This window comes from Schistocerca gregaria, chromosome 3, assembly GCF_023897955.1.
Source record: "Schistocerca gregaria isolate iqSchGreg1 chromosome 3, iqSchGreg1.2, whole genome shotgun sequence".
NCBI classification, from domain to species: Eukaryota; Metazoa; Arthropoda; class Insecta; order Orthoptera; family Acrididae; genus Schistocerca; species Schistocerca gregaria.
The window spans coordinates 34,219,299-34,224,542 of NC_064922.1; the positions used below are offsets into that span (position 1 = coordinate 34,219,299).

A 5,244-nucleotide genomic window follows, 5' to 3' on the forward strand; every position below is an offset into this window, starting at 1 on the left:
ATCCCACAGGGAAGTCCCTTATCTATGTTTTTGTTTGTTGTGTCGTTAGAGCCCTTTTTAAGAAGTGTTCATGAAAGGTTAAAGGGCATAACTATAACTGGCAGGAAAACTGTAGTGAGAGCCTATGCTGACGATGTTGGTGTCGTCATAAGAGGGCAAGATGATGTAATTCGACTAGGGGCCATTCTTCAAAACTACTGCAGCGCATCGGGTGCGACAACAAACGAAAATAAAAGTACAATCCTGGGAATGCGGGGTCTTGAACGGATACACATCGATCGGGCGAAGTCAGTTACCACCCACAAAACCCTGGGGACAATCCTGACGGTATGTCCAATGAGGATGACAGCCCTCAATTGGAAAGAGGTATTAACAAAGATTCAAGGGGGACTTACTGAGAACTCACAACGACTTATGAACCAAGTTCAGAGGGTCAGGTTCATAAACTTATGCATTCTCTCAAAGGCATTTTATATGGAACAAGTTTTTCCCTTGCCGAAGTTGATAGCTCAGAAAATAATGTCGAGGGTTGGAAATTTCTTATGGAAGGAGGAAATCTTCAGGGTTAACCTAAGAACTGCGACTTTACATCCTAGAAATGGAGGCCTCGGACTGGGGGACATACGCAATAAAGCATCTGCGCTTTTCATAAAAAGGTCTTTAAACATATTTCACGCCAACCCCGGCAGTATTACTACACAATTGTTTAAATGTGTCCAACCAGAAAGCCTTCAACCACCGGCAGACGTACAAAAAATTAACCCCCGCCTGCGATACGTTAGGCTCTTGTACACAGAATTGAGCTATGTTAACGAGAAACTCAGAACTTCACTGCAAATTACAGCCAGAGATATCATGAGACAAAGACAACAATATGAAGGACAAAATAAAATTGCCACGAAATATATGAGTCACAACTGGGATGCAATTTGGGAGAATATTAGTTTTAACGGGCTCAATTCACATGTGATAACGGCATGGTACAAAGCCGTCAATAATATTGTCAGCACCAACGAGCGGCTTTATAAAATTGAGAAAGCTGAAACCCCCTTATGTCAGAAATGTAAACTAGTTGACACTGTGATTCATAGATTTACGTGTGCTGGAAATCTCAACAATTGGCATTGGCTCAGGAAAAGTCTTGCACTACTGCAACGAACGTCACCCAATTCCATTACTCCTATGGTGCTTTTCAGACCTGAAACTAAGTATTACCCCAAAACCAAAAATAATGCATTACATTGGTTAATGGGACAGTTTGTCCATTACATTATCAATAAAATAGGTGGTGACGACGAAACGGAGTTCAAGCTTTTTATGCAAATGGAGTACAGCAACATTAAGCAATATGCAGACCACAGGAAAATGTATGGAAACATGCTGATCATTTTATTCGAACGAATAGGTGTTGGTTAAAGCGCACAGTCAAACACTAAATCTACTATTATAGGAGTACTGCAGAAGAGAAGTATGAATCTACGTTCAAGATGAAGGAAATGCCTCCTCTTTTATCCATTTATGTTACGTCTGCAACCCAATAAGTGTCTCATAAATGCTCGATGTATATTCCAATATAATCACATGATTAGTACTCGAATGTCTGTTGACAGAAAACTCGAATGACGGCTTTGCAATGGGATCTCACCCCCAGATGTCGTACAACAAGTGCTCCTTACCACAATAAAGAAAGCAGGCGAAAAATATACACGACTATACCCGCTTTTCTATAACAATTAAAATGCACAGAAGGAGCCATTCGGTGGGAGTGATGGTGGGGGCATCGTGGCCAGGCCTCGAGTTCTTTGACCCCTGCCCTCGTTGTCCCCGCCATGCGCCTCCTGATATGCATCCTTATAAAAAACAATAAAAAGCGGTCCAAGGCGCCAGACTAAAAAATAAAAGAAATGGATCAGGCGTCGGACTTCGGATCTGAAGATTACAGGTTCGAATGCTGTCACGATATATATATATATATAAAAAGTGGTAGAGCACTGGTCTAGTAAACCAGGAGTCGTGAGTTCCATCCTCACAGGAGGAAAACGAATTTTGGAAATCAGTTGCGCGTCATGGCCGTATAGCAAACAGTATCTGTGATGACGAACAATTAGCGAGAGGCGTTTTATTAAGAATTACTCTCAGATGTGATTAAGGCGAATGGCGCAGATAAAGCATTTGCCAAAGCGGTACGGCATAAGGAGGGACGAGGCAGTCTGAATTACATTTTATAGATGTATTTCTCACAAATCTCTGAGCCTCTCGCGGTCGTCGTCGTCGTACGTCGTCGCCGCCGCAGCCGTTTCTGCAGAAGTTTCAAATGCCCATCGTAGCAAATGCGGCGAGGGACACCCTGCCTTCGATTCCGAATGCACAAAGTGTGTGGTCTTGTTTGCCAGTCTATATTTGGTCGGTCTCGTAAGAGGTTGAATGTAACGAATGGGTGGGATAGAGCAAGGGGCAGCGGCTGTGTGGAACGAAAACACAATTCCTCAGGGGGTGTGAGCGTTTCGAGATGAGTCGTATATAAGTTATACTTGGTCGTCAGTGACCGTGTGGCCTAATAGATAAGGCGTTGGACTTTGGATCCGAAGATTGCAGGTTCGAATCCTGTCACAGTCGTGTTTTCCCAGTTCTGAAAAAGAAACATACCGTTTTAATGTAGCAATTGAGCAGTACGAAACCGTCTGAATGTTGCTGTTGACCATTTTCTGCTTGGAGATGGTCTTGAGCTTGAAACACACACAACAAGACCGGTGTTAACTAGCGAAATGGTCGGCAGAGTGCCGTCACCGCGAGTTTTGACTGGCACTTGCACATCTATAACAACGTCGGAAAGTAACTCGTTCAGCTTTTGAGTCACATCAAGTATGTGTGTTAATTTTGACGCTGCTAGCTCTGCAGATTGTCATGCAACTCCTTTACCTCTCAGAAATGATTATGAAATAAAAGTGAAGTACGTGACGAGTGTGACGTTAGGAAAACATTAGGCAGCGTGGAGGGATTCTGTATGGGAGCAACCAACCCAAACGAGTACTGTGTGATCTGCTACCCAGCAGGTATCCATCGAGTTATCACGGCTAGCACAGTCGGTAGAGCATGAGACCATTAATCATAGGGTCGTGGTTTCGAGCCCTACGCTGGGCGGAACGAAATTTTTTTCCGCTGCAGATGTAAATTACCGTTTTTCTCATTAACGTGATGTAATGGAAATAGCAACTTTAAAATTTGCCTACGTCTCCATCAGTCGCTAGAAACTGTATTTGAAGGTGAAGGTGATTTTGTAGACATGTGTGAAAGTCATGTTGTGAAGTGCAAGTGGTTTTGTTTGGAGAGAACATCGGCTACGTGTCAGATGTGTAGCCAAGCAGTAATGGGTCGCCATAGCTGCAAATATTAGTTGAAAATATGAAGTGTTGTCAGCTGAAGTCTGATGATTCAGACGACCGTACGGACGCAGTACACAAAATTGCCGCTAGGACGCGCCTCTTTAGCTCAGTGCGTCAGCCAGCGGCTGCGCTGGAGGTCGGACGTGCCGTGCTGTGTGCTGTGCTGCGTTAGCTCCGCGTGGTAAGTCTCTGCTCTTGCTGCAACGCGTCGCTGTCTATAGTATTTGTGTAGACATGAAAAAGAATTAAGAGATGTCGCAACCGCAAGGAAAAGATACTTTGAAATTCACGTTTGATCGCAACTTTGTCCGACCGAGGTCATTTGATGTTGAACAGTAGTTAGAGGATGATGTTAAAATAGGACTTGATGATATTATCGGCATACATTTCTCGATTATGAACAGTGTGGTTTTCGTGAAACTTGCCAGTCCAGAATTGTGTGAAAGGATAGTTCGATCTTGTGGTGGCATTCTGAAATTTAAACATGCTGACGGAAATGTTGGGGAGGTTACCGTTGCCCATGCTGGTCTAGGTATTCGGACCGTACGAGTCTTTGAACTTCCCTTTGAAATTACAAGTGACCAGATAAATGCTGTTATTGCTCCATACGGGAAAGTTTTGAGTAATATTGCCGAACGGTGGTCTGCTGCACACAAATTCCCTGTTTTGAATGGTGTGCGCCAATTAAAAGTCGAATTGCAGAAGCACATTCCGTCGTTTATAAACGTCTGCGGATATAGAGCTGTTGTGATGTATGATGACCAACCGAAAACGTGTGCTGTCTGCAATTTACCAGGCCACGTTCGTGCAGAATGTGTTCAAAGGCGAGTGGCGCAACTGCCTGCTGGCGATGCCGTCAGGCCCCCTGCTATGTCAACGCTGCCCGTGACATATGTCGCCGTAGCGCGCGGTTTTGCAAGTGCCACTGCGCCCCCCGAAGTTACTACGAATACCGACCCACAAGCGACCGACCAACCGACCGACTCAGGTGTAGCATCTGTAGACACTCAACCCTCCTGCGAAGACATATCTGCTCCTGCCCTTGTCGCCGTGGAATCGCCCAATGAGGCAATGGATACGGACGCGACCTCAGTCGCTTCGGGTAGTGCTCCTCTGCATCCTGGAGCTTCTTTAGGAGGTATCAAAAGCGTATCAGGTGCACAGAAAACGGACTCGCAACCAGCCGTTTCTAGTGGTGCTCCTCCGAATCCTGCAGCTGCCTTAGGCACTGACCACAGCCCGTCAAGTGCAATGAAATCAGACCTGGCGTCAGTCACTTCGAGTAGTGCTACTTTGCAACCTGAGGCTTCTTCAGGTACCGTCCAAAGTTCACCACGAGACGCATCTCCCAAGAAATCTAAAAAACGGAGGATCGCGCGTGAAGGTGCAGAGCAGACTGCACCACAACTGCGTGAACAGGCGAAGCAAATAGGGGGCAAAATACGTCAATCTGCATCTGAGAACTTGCAGTGCAATCAGCAGTCATCTAACGAAGACCCTGTGTCCTTGGATAGTACCTCCGGTTCTGCCAGTTTGCCCTCCGATGACGTAGCAATTACCCGAACCGAAGATAAAAATCACCAGCAAACACCTGAATATAGTGCACCACTTAATGACGAACCGATGACAGGGCTGTCGAATCCGTGGGCAGACGATGTCGACGACACTACAAAGGAGGACGCAATTATGGACACCACAGGAACCGTTATAGTCACCACGATGGCCACACCACGAGATGACGTCGTCTTGAATGTCATCGCCGCGACGGATACTGTCCCAGACACGGAGAAGCCGACTGATCCCTTCCCAAGTCATGAATATTTCTAGTCTGAACGGTTTTACTGAGTTGTGTCCACATGTC

The 5,244-nt window shown here is 45.6% G+C and overlaps 1 non-coding gene across 1 annotated transcript; it reads left to right on the forward strand.

Annotated features, from left to right (window-relative positions):
* The first annotated feature begins 2,543 nt into the window (after positions 1-2,543).
* Positions 2,544-2,616, forward strand: Trnaq-uug (transfer RNA glutamine (anticodon UUG)). The gene has a single exon. It is a non-coding gene; the product is annotated as a tRNA-Gln (tRNA).
* Positions 2,617-5,244: the final 2,628 nt, after the last annotated feature.